This window comes from Adiantum capillus-veneris, chromosome 1 (genome assembly GCF_014529385.1).
Source record: "Adiantum capillus-veneris isolate H3 chromosome 1, ASM1452938v2, whole genome shotgun sequence".
NCBI classification, from domain to species: domain Eukaryota; kingdom Viridiplantae; phylum Streptophyta; class Polypodiopsida; order Polypodiales; family Pteridaceae; genus Adiantum; species Adiantum capillus-veneris.
This window is the reverse complement of record NC_140931.1, coordinates 123201422-123220363: the sequence shown is the minus strand read 5'-3', so window position 1 is coordinate 123220363 and position 18942 is coordinate 123201422.

Sequence of the window (18942 nt, the reverse complement as noted above, 5' to 3'; positions counted from 1 at the left end):
TCACCTCTTCAATCTTCACTGAAATCTTCTTTTCATCTTGCTTAGAACTCTTTGTTTTGCCTTTTTCTTGTTTCCACTTCATACAATCTCGCTTCATGTGACCCTTCTTGCCACAATGGTAGCATTCTATTGCATCCTTTGACTTCGAGTCACGAGACTTACTTCGGTTTTGTGCCTTCTTACCCTTCTTCTCTTTAGACTATTGTCTCCCTCGAACGACCAAAGCACTATTGCCTTTGCCTTTGTCAATGTTCTTCCTGTTCACTTTCTCTGTGAGCAAGTTGCCTTCTACATTGGCACTTGTAAGACCTTCTGGAGAGATAGAATTACTTAACGTTGTACAAAAAGTATCCCAACTATCTAGCAAAGTGATTAAGAGAAACATAGCCTTCACTGAATGTGGAAAGACTATCTCCTGTGCTATTAACTGGCTTAAAATTGTGAAAAATTCATTGAAATGATTTGACATGGCTGTCCCTTCCTTCATCTTCAAATCCACCATTTTCTCAAGCCAGTAAATCTGAGAAGTAGCACTTTGTTTCTCGTACATACCACATAGCTTTTGTTATACGCCATACGCTGTAGTCTCTTCTGCTACGTTGAAGTAAACATTTTCTGCCAGTGTCAGCATGATTGTGGAACAAGCTCTTCCCACTCATCTTCAGCCATACCTTCTGGTCTCTCCCCTTTGAGCTTCAGTGGCTTCACTTGTTTTTTTTGCACCAAAACCTGCCAAATCTGCTTCTTCTAGAATGGAAAGTGTGTACCATCTAGCTTCTTTATGTTGTAAAGAGTCTCACTTTGAGAAGATGCCATATCTGCCAAACTGTTTATTTCTGGGAAAAATCCGGCAAAGTTTCCCCTGTAAACTGGCCTCTGTACACAGTAAATAAGCTGTAAACAACAAGCTGAACACCTCTCCTCAGGAACTGTCAGTATTTTGGAAATTTTTTGACAGAGTCTCCCCTGTAAACTGAGCTCTGGAAACCAAAAGATAGCTCAAAAACAACCATAAATAGCTGACCACTGACAAATCTAAGAATCTCTGTAATATGCTATCCTGTAAGCATACACTGTCTCCTGTCTGGGCGAGGACAGAACTTGTATCTGTCTCAAGATTGAACCCTGAACAATGCCTCGACAGCCTAATGCATAAGATGCAATCCAGTGTCTACACAAAGTCATACATCCTATGGGATAAAATTCGTTGAAGAGGTTCGTGTAGAGGGGAACTCCAGCAACCTAACCCACCTCACAGTGGGTAACCCAGCCCCTAGTGCTTGGCTTCAAAAAACCTCACACACGACCCTCTCAGATGGCTCAACAGACTACCCAGAACTAGCATACATCCTACAATAGACCAATCACTGTCCTATGACCGATGCAGCGGTCTGTCTGCCAGCGTGACTCACAACTAGCAGACCCACAATCTGAAGGAGTACGAGTGGAAGTGCGACGCGAGAGAGAGTGCGAGAAGAAGAGCACGACGATATGGTGAACTCGCTCTACTGTAATGTGTAGAGCATAGTGAGTTCCTATTAGGTTTTAACAAAAGAATATGTGTACATACCTAGCGGCCCGCCCACTTACCTGGGCGACCACATTGGGCTTTATACCCCAACAACCTCCCACTTAAAGTCCAATGTGGTACTTAAGTGTGAGGGAAGCTACTATACAAGCTAATATAAAAGAGATGTAGAGAAGTGATGTACTACCCTACACATAACTGCTTGCGAAAATGCGCAAAGCTCTCTGAGGGAAGTCCTTTTGTAAGTAGATCAGCAGGATTTTCTGTGGTGTGAACTTTGACAAGCTGAAGTTGCTTATCCTCAAGCATTTCCCTGATGAAATGATACTTCACATCCACATGCTTTGCGTTTGAGTGATAAACTAGATTGCGAGCCAATTGTATAGCACTTTGACTATCACAATATAACACAGGCATCTCTTCTTTGATTCCCAAATCTATTACTAGTCGATTAAGCCAAATTGATTCTTTGCATGCCTCTGATGCTGCATAATATTCAGCCTCTGTAGTAGCCTGAGTAGCACAATCTTGTAATCTAGAACACCATGATACTGCTCCACCAGCCAATGTAAAGACATACCCTGACGTAGACCTTCGGTTGTCTAAGTCACCTGCATAATCTGAGTCTGTAAAACCCTTTACACTTAGCTCCCGACTCCCATAGCATAGACGCATACTCTTTGTAGCTTTCAGGTATCTCAATATTCCTTTCACTGCCTCCCAATGTTTCTTGCCTGGGTTTGACATGTATCGACTTACTACTGCCATTGCAAATGCAATGTCTTGGCGAGTAGCAATCATTGCATACATCAAACTACCCACTGCGGACGCATATGGAATCTTATCCATTTCAGGCTGTTCTTCCTCAGACACAGGACAATTTTGTTTGCTAAGTTTCACATATGGTGGCAATGAAACACTCAATGCCTTTCCCTTCTCCATATGGAAACGTTGCAAAACCTTGTCAATATACTCTGTTTGAGATAACCAAATCAAATTCTTTGATCTATCTCTCTCAATGCACATACCAAGTATATGACTTGCCTCACCCATGTCTTTCATGTCAAACGATTTTGCCATCTTTGACTTCAAAGCTGAAATTTCTTCCAAGTGCTTGCCAACAATCAACATGTCATCCACATACAAAATAAGGATCAGCCAACTGCCATCCTTAGCCTTCTTTGTATATAGACAGTGATCGAACTCACTACGTTTGTAGCCTTGAGAAAGCATAAACTTGTGGAACTTATGGTACCATGCCCTCGGTGATTGTTTTAAGCCATAAAGACTCTTCAACAACTGGCATACCAAATCTTCCTTGCCTTTCTCAACAAACCCTTCTGGCTGCTGCATGTAAATTTCCACATCTAAATCACCATGCAAGAATGCTGTCTTGACATCCATTTGGTGCAACACCAAATCTAATATGGCAACCAATGCAAGAAATCATCTGAATGTAGTCATCTTGACCACCTGAGAGAAGACTTCATCAAAGTCAATGCCTTGTTCTTGCTTAAAGCCCTTGGCAACAAGCCTTGCTTTGTACTTTGGATGACTATCATGAGCGGTGATCTTATACCTGCAAACCCATTTACAAGGTAGAGCCTTTTTGCCCTGTGGTAATTTAACTAGCTTCCATGTTTGGTTTTTATGCAGAGCTGTCATCTCTGACTGCATGGCCAATTGCCAATTCCTGGAGTCCTTCATTTGCACTGCTTCCTTGTAACATGAAGGCTCATTGCAATCAGTCAACATGACATAGTTCATAGATGGAACAAACCGATCAGGAGGTCGTGAGATCCGTCCCGATTTACGCAAAATAGGTGGCTGAGGCTCAGCCACAACCTGTGGTTCCACTCTATCCTGTCCTTGCTCCTCTTGAGCCCTGACATTTTGTCTTGCACGTGCATGTCTATCTTCTTGGAAGACAACTCTTCTAATCTCCTCAACCCTCTCTGGTTTAGAATGATATTTGGCTTCATTAAAGTGAACATAATTGCTGTGGATAACCTTTCTGGATTCGGGATCCCAAAGTCTGTACCCCATCTCACCAGAATTACCATAGCCTAGAAAGATACACTTTCTACTCTTTGGCTCAAGTTTGTTCCTAAATTCCTTTGGAACATGAGTATATGCCTCACAGCCAAAGACTCTGAGATGCTTGTATGAGGGAATTTTGCATGACCATACCATCTCTGCCAGTGAATCCTTCTGCAAAACCTTGCTAGGAGATCTATTTATAAGATGAACAACCGTTGATACAGCTTCAGCCCAAAACCCATTTGGCAGTTGTGCATTAGACAACATACTTCTAACCTTCTCTTGTATGGTCCTATTCATCCTCTCAACAACACCATTTTGAGGAGGCTTGTAAGGAGAAGTAAGTTTACGTTTTATACCTTTTGACTCACAAAAGTCCTGAAAGGCCTTTGGAACATACTCTTCACCATTGTCAGTGCGTAAGCATTTAAGCTTCTTGCCACTCTGATTCTCCACAAGTGTCACAAACGTTTTGAAAACACTAAACACTTCATCCTTGTGCTTGAGAAAGTAAACCCATACTTTCCTCGAGTAATCATCTATAAATGTCATAAAGTAAGAAGCTCCCCCTAGAGATAGGTTAGGCATAGGTCCACACAAATCACTATGTACAAGTGCCAACTGTGTATCTCTTCTACTGCTTCTATGCTTATGTGGCTGCTGTGTTTTCTTACCATACAGACAATGTTCACAGAATTCAAAATCATTAAATGACAAGCCAGGCAAATAACCAGAACGAGACAAGATTTCCATTCCCTTCTTGGACATATGTCCTAACCGGCTATGCCACAAAGAAACGTTCAGCTTCTCGATTACATTGATTACATTTTTAGAGACATTTGATACATAAATCATGTAAAGTCCTCCAAACTTTACTCCATGTGCTACTGTCATAGAACCCTTGGATATCTTCCACATGTTCTGTCCAAAAGTGGTGACGTAGCCAGCATCATCAAGTAAACCTGTGCTGATCAAGCTCTTTGTAATTGCGCGAACATGTCTCACATTCTTCAGCGTGAAAGAAGAGCCATTCTGAAACTTCAATTGAACATCTCCAACACCTAAGATCTCACATGTCTGCCCATTTCCTAGCCGAACATGATCTTTAGTGGTCACATAAGAGGTAAACCACTCCTTGTTTGGAGACACATGAAGTGATGCCCCTGAGTCTATAATCCAGCCACTCAGTGCATTTCTATCAGATGCTGTAAGAAGAGATGAGTCCATTGTATTCTTCAAGAAGTAGATGTCTCCTGACACTAGACTGTCATCCTCTGCAATAGTGTTTGTCACATTTATTTCTTGAATCTTCACTGAGGACTTGTTCTTCTCACCATGGTCTTCAGCTTTCTCTTTGCCTTTTTCTGCTTTCCATTCTCTGCAGTCTCTTTTCATGTGACCCTTCTTGCCACAATGGTAGCATTCTATGTCACTCTTGCCTTTAGCACTGCGGGACTTGCTACGAGACTGATTCCTCTTTCTACCTTTGTACTTTTCTTTGGTCCTTCCCCTGACAACTAAGGCTGTTCCTCTGCCTTTGTCCATTGTCTTTCTATTGATTTCTTCCGTAAGCAGACTGCCTTCTACACCTGCTATGGTCAAACCATCTGGAGGTGCAGAATTACTCAAAGCTGTACGAAAAGTGTCCCAACTTTCCGGCAATGTGATCAACAGGAACATAGCTCTAACAGTTTCATCAAACTTGACACCTTGAGCTGACAATTGACTGTAGATGGTGTTGAATTCATTCAGATGATTGGACATAGGTGTCCCTTCTTTCATCTTCAAGTCAACAAGCTTCTTAAGCCAGTATACCTGTGAAGCTGCACTCTGCTTCTCATAAAGATCACTCAGCTTTGTCCATGCTTCATAAGCCGACATCTCGTCTGCTACATTGAAGTAAACGCTTTCTGCCAAAGTCAACATAATGGTAGAAAGGGCCAATTCATCCATTTCACTCCATTCATCTTCGTCCATATCTTCTGGTTTTATCCCCTTGAGCTTTATAGGTTTTATCTGCTTCTTTTGTACCAACACGTGCCAAATCTGCTTCTTCCACAATGGGAAATTGGTTCCATCCAGCTTCTTGATATTGTAAAGAGCAGTGTCCTGTGATCCAGCCATAGGTACGCTTCACAGTAGTTTACTTTCCTGGGAAAAATTTGGTAGAGTTTCCCCTGTAAACTGACCTCTGAACCAATATCAACCTGTTAAATGAACCAAGAAAGCTTCAGATTCTGCAGAATTTTTGACAGAGTCTCCTTTGTAAAATGGCTCTGGTGTACTAAAAAACAGACCAAAAACAGCTCAAAAAACCACTGTCTCTCTAACACTGTAAGCTGTGGGTAAACCTGTCCTGCACCTGTACTGTCTCTCATTGTCCTGTCACTGTCCTGTAAGCATAGAATGTGACAATGCCTCCATGGCAGTAAAGCAAAGATGCAATCCCAACTGTCTAACTCACAGTCAATACATCCTCGCTGCCTATCTAAGGGTGCTTGAGGGATCGCTCCAAGACCTGTATCACTGAAAGGATCTCAACATTCGAGAATCCCCCAGCTCAATAAAACCTCACTCGACCCTCAACAAAGGCTGCAGTAAATCTGACAATACATATACTTCCCACAAAGTCATACATCCACAAATTTCCCACTATATGCTGTAACCGTTGCGGCGGTTGTTTGCTGCGTGACTCACAGCCAACAAACCCTCAACAGACATACATCATCACTGACAATACATCCCATGTGGAAGTACCTGCAATGTCAAGATGAAATCTGGAATATCAAGCAGCAAACACAAGCTACCTGATAAACTAGTGGATGTCGCCTACAATCTGTGTGTAGGTGCGCTCGTGTCGTATGTGACACGCCTCCAAGAACTGTGAGCCGTCCTTCTTTGTGTAGACAACCACAAATCAGCACTCTGGAAGTGCAGATATCCTCAACACTTGCAGTCATAGACCGAAAACCCCAAATTTGCAGAGTCGGATCTGCACCCGCCAAGACCACGTAGTCAAAAATGGCCTGCGCTGAACTTTGTCGAAGCCGAACGGTGGTCGAGATGACCTCAGAATGAAATTCTGAGAACACCAAGCCCTACGAGTTCTCCCACAGGATTTGGGGCCGTGTCTCTGCCTGTCAAAATCTCACTCCAATCTGAGCAGGTGACTCTAGCTTCCTGCAATGCTGCCCCGAGCCTCGATCTGAGCTCTGATACCAGTTGAAGGAGTACGAGCGGAAGTGCGACGCGAGAGAGAGTGCGAGAAGAAGAGCACGATGATATGGTGAACTCGCTCTACTGTAATGTGTAGAGCATAGCGAGTTCTTATTAGGTTTTAACAAAAGAATATGTGTACATACCTGGCGGCCCGCCCACTTACCTGGGCGACCACATTGGGCTTTATACCCCAACACAATCACAGTACATCAATCTGCAATACATGCCAGTGGTGTCAAGCCATCGTATGGCCACACCTCCCCAGGAACTTGACAAGCACAAGAACTAGCAATGCAGACTGCAATATATATATATGATGATATATATGTGTACCTGGTCTATAGATGATGCTTTGGAGACTAATGGGTGATGTATGTCGATGCCGACCACCTCTTGCTTGCCAATCTACACAAGACGGCTGAAACCTATCTTCTGATGTAGTGCTTAGAACGAAATTCTGAGGGCATAAACAACTTCGAAAGGGGGGTAAAACCCCAGGTCACCTACTGGAAATACTCTCGGAACGCCGAGTGTGAATTTCCAAGCTCTCGATCCAGAATCTTCCTGAAAAGTGCGCGCGCGAGATTACGCAAAACCGCACTACACAGGGCTTTGATACAAATTGAAGTCGGGGAGCGGAGTGTAGGTCGACTCACACACACACACACACACACACACACACAGATACACAGAGAGCTTACACAGTACGCAGAGAAGTCGTTGAAGGATTATCTCCCAAAACCTTATTATCCACAAAAGTATATGTGAGTATATACAAAGAGTTAGTGATAAGTGAGTTAGGCGGGCGGGCGGCCATATCCGTATAAGAGGCCACTTGGGCTTTAATCCCAAGAATGAAGGAGAAGAACTCCGCCAAAAAAAATGAACTCCCATTGGCTTTTGCTCATCCTCCCCTCTCTTTTATACTTTTCATGTCTTCTACTTGCTAAAAATGGCTAGGCATCCATTAGCGACGTCGCTAATAGGTCCTCCCCCTTGGTGATGCGGCAAGGCCGTAGTCCATCAGCAGATTTTTTGCCGAAAGCGATATCAAAAGGAGCGTGAGGGCCTGCCATGCGGTTCTTCCTTCATCGCCGAGCTCAGAAAATCTCTTCCTTGGCCGGTGCAAGCATAGCTTCATCACCCTGCGCCACTCGTCGCTACCTTAGCCTTCACCCCCTCTTTTTTTTCCCTTCATTCACATTTGAAACCAAAAACCCCCTTTGGGCGGCCGACCATGGGCAAACTTTGGAGGCCAATGCTTGGGCGGCCATCGGGCGGACATAAGATTACGGCCATTGAGCGGCCATAATTGTGGCCATTGACCAATATTTAATGGGCTTGGCACCACACTTGGCATACATATCTTTTAAAGCATTGCAACAGCCGATATTCCAGACACGAAGCTCTATAAAATCTACGGCACCACATTTGGCATACATATCTTTAAGATGCAAGTATAGGTGATTGCATTTAAGTAAGGCCTTCCCCTCACATCCGATAAAAAGTGTCAGAGTTTCTTTCGAGTCAGCCGGGTATTGCCACTTACGACCACTCCCGGCCAAGCACTGCATGAAATGACATCACGGGCATGAGACTCATCAAGCTATTACTACTCCCGCATCCCAAACCTTGGACAATAGACAAAACTCGCTGCTGAAACACCGACCGAGCCGACTGGACTAGTACGGAACCGGCCCCTGTGAATCTTTATCGGCCAATATTTTGGCAACCGGGACTCCGATCACTGATCTGAAAAGACCGACGCTCTCCACAAAGTGAGCACTTCAGGCCCATGTATTCATTTCATTTTGTCACCTCAGCTGCAGTAGTTGCCCAATCCGATACGGATCTGCAATCGACTTAAACTTCAAACTGCCATAACTTCTTCATCGTAGCTCCTGCTCACAATCAGCATGATGTAGGAAATCTCCAATATCGCCCTCTGTTTCCTCATCTGTCATTCATGCTACTTAGCAAGCCATTATTACTTTGAAAAGGTTCATCAGGCACCCCCTCTGAAGGGGTACATGTATCACAAAGCTGAGCTATATTGCTATAACCTTCTCCTTCAGATTGGGCCAAAAATCCATCAATTATGGAATCTGCTTCTATGATAATAGAATCGGCAAACATATTGCCAAAAGCAACCATAAGCTCATTCACATTATCAGGTACATCCTGTGTTAGGTTCACAATCTCGGTCACTTCATCAGCTATTGTATATATAATAGATTTGTTTATGCAATCATCTGTAATAAATATGTTGCCCTGCTTAGCTATAGTGCTCATAGATCCATTAGAAGCCTGTAGTGGGTCATCTTCTTGATAGACTTGTTGAGAGCATCCCATGCCAAGGTCAGTAGCTTGAAAAATTTTTGTTGTACAGTCTAGCTCTTTGCTAGAACCATTACTTGAGGTAACTTTCATGCAAGAAATCTTCGAAAAAAATTCATACATTTGTGTTTCAGCAGTAAATTCATCATGTACCTTTGCTTGGTTGCTCAAAATATGGTCCTTTGAAGTTGAATCTGCTTCTTCCAAAGCTGTATTTGCCTTGTCTTTACTTCTTGCAGAAATATGGTCTCAAAATTGATCATAATTAAGAAACTGCATCTGCACCCCTTCTTCTTTATAGAAAATAATCTAGCCTCGTCGTTAATCTCCTTCATTGCCAACTCAATAATCTTTGAGCTTTCGTGAGCAAACCCATCTGCAAAATAGTCCCACTGCGTGGGACATGTTTCGGCCAGTTCTCGTACCTTATCTTTAAACTCGGAGGTTACAACTTCTTCAAAGGTCGAAATCATCCGATCTTCTGGAATTCCTCAGCTCTTCATCTCCGCTTTATAACATGCAAGGAGTCCATCTAGATCATGCCCTTGAAAAATTCCATACTGCTCATGCACGACATCAAGTGCCATCTCCACTGCATCATCAAGCTGCTTTTTCATCTTCATAGCTTTTACTTCTTGCAAGCATCCCTGAACTAAGCCCAACATGTTGGGCAGATCTGCTCTACTGCTAGATTTTTATTAAATCTATTGAGGTTGTAATCTTCAATAAACTGCTTCAATTTTGTTGGAATCTCCATCCTGACCTCCCACCCCGGCTCGTTTCGCGTCGGGTTCACCAAGAATGTCGGGGGATAATTGTGCGAAAGGTGAGCCGGGAAAAAAGGTGTAGCAGACACAATTAATGACAACCGAGTTTAAAAACAAGCAGCTCACCTAATTCCAGTTAATCGATAGAATCCATGGTTAAACAATCACTATGGAGGCTTAAATGCTCTTTACAAGAAGAAACCTGGCTTAATCTAGGTGCTAAACAAGAAAAGTAATAACGTCCTGCCTTACACTGCCTTCTGCTTCCCGATTCGAATGGCTAATGGGCTTCGAGTAGGCTTAGGAAGGCTACTGCCTCTCACCTTCTTCCCCGGAGAGCAAGAGATCAATCTGATGCTTAGGGAAGGTTTAAGATGGCTTAGGAGAGCTTATGACTCAGGTAATGAAAGCTTAGAAGATTAGGCTTGGTTTAGGAGATAGAAACTCGATTAGGCTTGGCTTATGAAGATAGAAACTCAATTAGGCTTGGCTTATAGTAGGTTATGAGAGGTTAAAGAGAGCTTATGAGGTTCCGAGTAGGTTTAGGAAGTCTTATGAGCTTAAGCTTAAGGGATTCGAGAGGTTTAGGATGGATCATGAGCTTAAGCTTGAGGGATTCGAGAGGTTTAGGATGGATTATGGCTTGATCTTGAGGGATTCGAGAGGTTGAGGATGGCTTATGGCTTAAGCTTGAGGGATTCGAGAAGTTTAGGATTGCTTAAGGCTTTTAATGAGGCTTAGGAGATTTGGCTTAACCGGTTAAGGAAGATTATGAGAGCTTAAGAGCTTCCTTCAAGAAGATGAGGGGGAAAGCTCATGAAGGAGAAGAACTCCCCCCAAAAAAATGAACTCCCATTGGCTTTTGCTCATCCTCCCCTCTCTTTTATACTTTGCATGTCTTCTACTTGCTAAAAATGGCTAGGCATGCATTAGCGACGTCGCTAATGGGTCCTCCCCCTTGATGACGTGGCAAGGCCGTAGTCCACTTGCAGATTTTTTGCCAAAAGCGGTCATAAAAGCAGCGCGAGGGCCTGCCATGTGGTTCTTCCTTCATCACCGAGCTCAGAAAATCTCTTCCTTGGTTGGTGCGAGCAAAGCTTCATCACCCTGCGCTACTTGTCGCTGCCTCAGCCTTGGCCTCTTTTTTTTGTTCCCTTCATTCACATTTCAAACCAAAAACCCCCTTTGGGCGGCCGACCATGGGAAAACTTTGGAGGCCAATGCTTGGGCGGCCATCGGGCGGACATAAGATTGCGGCCATTGGGCGGCCATAATTGTGGCCATTGGCAAATATTTAATGGGCTTGGCACCACACTTGGCATACATATCTTTTAAAGCATTGCAAGAGCCGACATTCCAGACACGAAGCTCTGCAAAATCTACGGCACCACATTTGGCATACATATCTTTAAGATGCAAGTATAGGTGATTGCATTGAAGTAAGGCCTTCCCATCACATCCGATAAAAAGTATTAGAGTTTCTTTCCTGTCAAAGCTGGGTATTGCCAATTACGACCACTGCCGGCCAAGCACTGCATGAAATGACATCTCGGGCATGAGATTCATCACGCTATTACTGCTCCCACATCCCAAACCCTGGACAATAGACAAAACTCTCTTCTGATACATCGACCGTGCCGATTAGACTGGTACAGAACCGGCCCCGATCAATCTTTATCAGCCAATATCTTGGCGACTGGGACTCTGATCACTGATCTAAAAAGACCGACGCTCTCCACAAAGTGAGCACTTCAGGCCCGTGCATTCATTTCAAAATTTTCACCTCAGCTGCAGTTGCCCAATCCCGGTACGGATCTGCAATCGACTTAAACTTCAAACTGCCATAACTTCTTCATCGTAGCTCCAATTGACGAGCCGTAAAGACAGGCATGTAGAGATTTTTGAGTACTTCAACTTGGATTAATAAAACCCCAACTATGACCACATTAAGCACACTCATTTTTTGGCATTACCAAGACATCTTTTGGTCCTTAGAGCCCCATCTGATACACTTTTAGCTTAAAAATTGGCTTGTTAGCAAGCCCTTATAACTGCTGAACAATCATGCAGGATTCAAATACACTTGACTGACATTCCTTTGCTTATTTTCTCGTCATGGGAGTGAAGCGGAACGACAGCATATGATGCAAAGGTGGTGGTTGATTTTCATGTGATGCCAGCGGGGTTGGGAGCATATCCCAATATACTGGGTAGACCATGGTCACATGCAGTGGGAGCTGCTCAAGATTGGAGACGTGGTACCCTTAGCCTCTATAGAAAGACATGTACCAAGAAGCTATATAATATGCACACAAGGAAAGTATTAGAGGAGCTTTATGAAGATGAGGATGAGTCTAGTGATGAAGACTATTCCATAGTGAGACTGGCGAGGACATTGATAGTACTACCAGCAGTTATGAAGATGTTGATGTTGCATTTCTTTTGATGGACAAAGAAATTTATGAATCTGGTTTAGTTGCATTTGCAAATGAGATTGAAGATGAAAGTGAAGGGCCTTATGAAGTGCTTGAAGGGCTGATGCAAACCAAGGTTGAATTGTCAAAGAAGCAAGAATTGATGACACAAATGATCAGTGGAGACCTCTCAGATATGGAGAAGGAGATATATTTGCACATGCTGGCTAGTTTTCCTAATTTGTTCATTACTTCATATGAAGAGATTAAAGGGTTCAAAGGAGAAGAGATGGATATAGAGCTAAAAGAAGGTGCTAAGCCAGTGCGGCAAAGACTAAGAAGGATGGGTCAGGAGTAGATGGAAGCCTTGTAGGAAGAGGTGGACAAGTTATTGAAGGTAGGGTTCATAGTCCTAGTGGAGACCACAGAATGGGCGAGTCTAGTATTAATTAGCCCAAAGAAGGATGGAATGTGGAGGATTTGTGTAGATTTTAAACCCTTAAATGTAGCCACTAAGAAGAACCCATACCATCTTCCATTCATTGATTAGATCTTGGATTCAGTTGGCAGGTTATGAGAGGTACATTGTGTGTGATGGTTTTTTAGGATATTTTCAATTGAAGTTTGCTCTTAAGACCCAACAAAGACAACTTTCATTACGCCATGGGGTTGCTATTGCTACACGTTATTGCCATTTGAGTTGTCAAATGGACCATCTTTCTATCAAGAGAGAGCAAATTGGGTATTGGCACCATTCATTGGTGGTTGTGTTAAAGCTTTTATGGATGAATTCTGTGTCTACAACAGTAGGGCTGAACACCATGAGAAGCTGCAGATGGTATTGGCTCGATATGATGAATGTGGAGGACACCTAAATCCAAAGAAATGTCATTTAGCAAAGTCAAGGGTGAAGTTATTGGGCCATATGGTGTTAAAAAAATGGCATTGAGGCTGATTCAAAAAAGGTTAAGTCTATTATTCTTCTTCCATCACCTAAGAATACAAAGCAATTGGAAACCATTATACACAAAGTGAAGTACATGGCGCGGTTTATTCCATTTTCTTCACAACTCCTTTATCCATTACGACAAGTGGCACAGCATGATCCATTGCAATGGGATGACAAGTGTGAAGCAGTGTTTCAAGAGGTGAAAGAGGTGTTAGGGGGGCTGTCAGCCATGCAGGCTCGTGATTGGGAGCAAGTGTTTTATGTAAATCCATCAGTAGGGGATGATGCCATTGGAGCCATGCTATTGCAAAAGGGAAAGGGCAGCCATTATATGAGGCCAGTGTATTGTGCAAGCTGAGTGAAGTTGGTAGCAGAGAGAAAATTCCGGAAGTAGAGCTAGTGATGGCCAGTGTAATATTTTCTTGTCGACGATTTTGTCATTACTTACTACCACGACCTTTTGTTTTCTTAACGAGTTACTCCTTTTTGCCACAATTAATTAATGGCACTAACATATCAAATGTGGTCAAGGAATGGGTAATTGAGATGCAAGAGTTTGAGTTCTCTTTTTTAGTAGAAGACAGTACAAGAGCTACCCTAGCTGATTTGTTGACTTACAACGAGAATCCCCTTCTTGTTAAGGAAGAGATGGTGAGAAGGGTAGTTGAAGAAGTGCCCTAGTTCAGCAATTCACATGTGTTGTTCTTTGATGGCTCATATAGAAAGAGCCATGATATGGCTTCAGGGGGTATAGCTCTTTGCGATCCAGAGGGGAAGCTAGTATGCAAGAGAGGGTTCAAATTGGATGCGCATGTTAACAATGAGGCTGAATATGCTACGCTGGAAGCCGGATTACAAATTTGTTTGAAGCATGGGATTAGAAGGTTGAGCATAAAAGGTGATGCCTTGTTAATTGTGAAGCAAGTGTTCGGTGTGTGGAAGAGCAAGAACACCTCATTGAAGGAAATGTGTTTCAAAAGTAAAGGCCTGTAAAAAAAGTTCGAAGCATGGAGCCTCAGACACATTGAACATGCTTTGAATGGAGAGACACATGAAGCAGCTCAAAGCATGATTGGGGAGCTATTTGTGTTGAGGACCAATTTACCTCTCTATCATGTCCGGGAAAGTTTGGCTCAAGAAGAGGAGTTTTTGCTAATAGGAATCATTCCGAAGGACATTCAAAAGTATAAGAAGTATGGTTTTGTGCATAGAGCATCCAGGTACAAATTGATTGGTGATGTCTTCTACATGAAAAGGGCTGATCACGTGTTGAGACGTGTACCTGGGCGGGAGGAGCTTTATAGAGTGTTGGAAGAGAATCATGAAGGCGCATGTAGCGGACATTTTGCTCTAAAGATCACCTTGCATAAGATCTTGCAAGAGGGGTATGTATGGCCTAGTTTGCACAAAGATTTTCACCATTGGTGTAGGTCTTGCAATAGGTGTCAAGCATTTGGGAAGAGAGTGTTGAAGCCAGAGCTACGAAAAACCATTCTGGCATTTGATGTGTTTGAAAAGTGGGGGATTGATGCAATATGCCCGTTACCTATCACAAGTAGGGGCAAAAGCTATATTTTGACTGTAGTGGACTATCTCTCTAGATGGGCAGAGGCTATAGCGGTAAAACAAATCACTATAAACGATGTGGCAAAATTTGTGTACGATGAAATATGTTGCAAGTTTGGGGTGCCACTGGAGCTACTTTTGGACAAGGGGCCAGGATTTAGAGCTAAACTATTAGACTTTTTATGTGCAAAGATGAAGATTAGGCACCAGCATACCACTCCTTATTATCCACAATGTAATGGCTTAAATGAAAGATTCAATGCTGAGTTGGTACAAATTCTTTGGAAAGTGATAGAGCACCAAGGAAAGAATTGGAATTTGGAATTGTCTACTGCATTATGGGCTTACTGTACTTTGGTAAAGACATGTACAAGGTTTACTCCATTACATTTGGTATATGGAAAGGAAGCACTATTGCCTGTGGAAGTAGAGTTGCCTGCGATCAAGGTGCTAGAAAAGTTGCTTGGGCAGTCCAGTGATGCATTCAAAGAGAGGCTCTTACAATTACAAGAGGTTCAATTGGATAGAATGAGCGCATTGGAACATTATGGACAGATGCAAGATAAGGCTTAAGCAAAGATAAATGAAAAAGTCAAAAGTAAGGGTATCAAGAAACATGACTTGATTTTGCATTACAACAGTAAGCTGGACAAGACATTCCAAAAGGAGTTTCAAATTAAGTGGGAAGGCCCTTTCAAGGTAGTGGCGTGTTTTTTGAATGGTACATGTCAACTGGCTAACCTAGATGGGATTCTACACAAGTCAAGGGTAAATGGATTGCGTCTTAAATTATATAATGCTAGATTAATGATGGTGGAGCAAGATGAGCTATCTGCAGAACAAGTAATGTATGTAAGGGATGAGGAGACCTATGACGCGGCGAGTCTCATATCTCTTTTTGTTGCTGCTGATCATGAATGATCTAGCAGTCTAGGGGATGGGCAAATTATGTTAGGAGTTTTTTGGAAGAAGTGATTGTGCATATGTACATACACATGCATGGTGCATCGAATAAAGGATTGCCCATTTTCCATAGCCAGGTGGTTACGTGGGGCCCACATGTGTACAAGTAGGACAGTGTGTACATAGTATATCAATTTTCAACATCACTAGTATTATTGTGTTTTTAATGATAATGAGGAGTTGATAGAGCGTAAAACTTCTTGAGGAAGCTATCAACGGGCCAATGCATGAGGTAAGCAGGTGCGTCAAGTGGCATCCAATGGCGTCAGGAGGTCGAATGGGGTCAATACTTGTATGTGGTAAGCGAGGACACAATGGGGGTGTTTTTTTGTGATGATCATGCAGAAAGGTCATCATGAGAACTGTATCTGGGGGGGCACTTGATGTGATTGTGGGATGCATTATTGAGAAAAGTTGAGTGCCACGTGTGCGGATGGATGTAGAAGGGTGACAAAAATGCACTACGTGGCCATTTTTTGGCATGTTCCGGGTCCATTTGAGGTCAATCAAAAGGCCAAAGGTGCCCAAGGAATAAAGTGAAGTGTGGAAATTGAAAAACCTGATAAAAAGGCCAGCAAAGTGTGGAGAGAAGAGGAGGAACAGCCGCAACTGAGTTTTTGTTGTTTTTGGAGCCTGTTTTGGCCATAAATTGCTCATGCGAGGTCAGATTTGAGCACTCTGATATTGTAGACAAGGGTTTTGGGCCATTCCAAACGCAATGGTGCTATCTATTTTGCCAAATTCCTCACTATTTTTTTGTTGTTTTGGCTGTGTAAGTTTAAGATCTGGCACATGAGTAAAGGGAAGTGCCATGCCATGAGGACATGATCAGTCCACAAAGGGGAGTAAGCCCAAAGATTTGCGGAAAGCTTCAAGCTTCTCACGAGACAACACCTTTGTGAAAAGATCTGCAAGGTTGTCCTTTGTTGGCACATAAGCCAAGCTGATCTCTCTGCTGAGAGCCTCTCCATGACATAGTGGTAATGCACCTCAATGTGCTTTGTGCGAGCATAAAAAACTGGCTTCCTCGCAACTACCAATGTGCTCTGATTGTCAGTGTAGATAGTGTTGGCAGTGTCCTATCCAACACCCAAATCAGCTATAAGGCGTATGAGCCATACACACTCAACTGTAGCTGTGAACACTGTCCTATACTCAGCCTCACAACTAGAAGTGGCCATAGTAGGTTGCTTCTTGCTCAACCATGATGTACATGAACTGCCAAGCATGAAACAAAAAACACTTGTGGACACTCTTGTGTCAAAACAACCAGCCCAATCTAAGTCTGAAAAATCATGTAAGTTTGGCAACAATGATCCCCCCTTGGGATAAAACAAGCCAAGATGTAAAGTGCCAATACGGTAGCCAAAAATCCTCTTGACATCCTGCCAATGCTTAGACCCTGAGCTATGCATAAATTTTCTGACCTGTGAGACTGCAAACTGATTATCCGGCCTTGTGTTACATACGTAAATGAGGCAGCCAATAGAAGTTTGGTAAAGAGTGACATTAGCAGGATCACCAACATCATGTAGACTTAACTTGAAACTTGTTTCCATGGGAGTGGCAATAGGTTTGCAATCCTCAAGTCCAAACTTACATAGCAATGTCTCTATGTAACTTTTCTGACACAAGGCAATACCACCATCACACTGCTTAAACTGTATACCCAAGTAATGATGCAACAACCCCAAATCTTTCATCTTGAAAGTAGCATTCAATACTTGCACGTGGTAAGCGAGGACACAATGGGGGTGTTTTTTTGTGATGATCATGCAGAGAGGTCATCATGAGAACTATATATGGGGGCCAGTTCACATGATTGCAAGATGAATTATTGAGAAAAGTTGAGTGCTAGGTGTGCGGATGGATGTAGAAGGATGACAAAAATGCACTACGTGGCCTTTTTTTGGCCTATTCGGGGTTCGTTTGAGGTCAATCAAAAGACCAAAGGTGCCCAAGGAATAAAGTGAAGTGTGGACATTGAAAAACCTGATTAAAAAGACCAGCAAAGTGTGGAGAGAAGAGGACGAACAGCCGCAACTGAGTTTGTGCCGTTTTTGGAGCATGTTTTGGCCATAAACTACTCATTCGAGGTTGGAGCACTCTGATATTGTAGACTAGGGTTTTGGGCCGTTTCGGATGCAATGGTGCTATCCATTTTGCCAAATTCCTCATTGGTTTTTTTCTATTCTGGTTGTGTAAGTTTTTCCTGTGAGCGAAGCCTCTGCTTAAATTTGTAATTGTATCTGGCATATTTCATCCATATTTTGTAAGCTATTTGCCCCATTGGTGTTGGCCCAAGCTCAATTATATCTAAACATAAAAAATCTTCCTCTTTTGAGCTGAGTTTTTTGGGTGTGTGTGTGTGTGTGTGTGTGTTGAGTGGGCAAATGGATAGTCTCTCTCCTGTCGCTCCAACAGTGTGTTCCCTATCTTGGCCAGGTGGGTTGTGTAAGCCGAGTGGTGCCCCATAGTGTGTGTGTGCGTGTGTATCATCCCAAGTGTGTGTGTTGGGTGATTATAGAGGCGTTGTGTGTGTTTCCATCCCGCTCACAACGTGTAAAAGAACAAGCGGGTTTTCATCGATGCCATAGCACCATTGATCATCTTGTCACTCTTTGTGTTCTCATGGAGGAAAGTCAGCTGAAAGACAAGCGATTGTATTGTTGTTTTGTGGACTTTAAGAAAGTCTTTGATATGATTCCACGTAACAATTTGTGGAGAAGGATAGAATAACTCCAAGTGCCAAGTGAGTTTATGCTTGCGATTTCTCGAATCTATGAGAAGGTGATGTGTCAATTACGCATGGGAAGAGGAATTTCAAAAAAAATTGTAAGCACAAATGGGACTAAACAAGGATTTTCGTTGTCACCAACTCTCTTTGGTCTATTCATTGATCAATTGGAAAAAATGGTACTTGATTTTATACAAGAAGAATGCATTGAAGAGGTCACTATTTGCAATGCGGTCATCATGCTTTGTTGTATGCGGATGATGTAGTGCTTCTAGCACACACTTTAGAAGATGCACAAAAGCTTATGGTTGTCCTTTAGAAATTTTGATTGCATACTGGGCTGATTGTGAATGAATCCAAAACAAAGGTTATGCTTGTGAAAACCAACCATACGGAGAAGCCATGCATTGTGTACAACAATG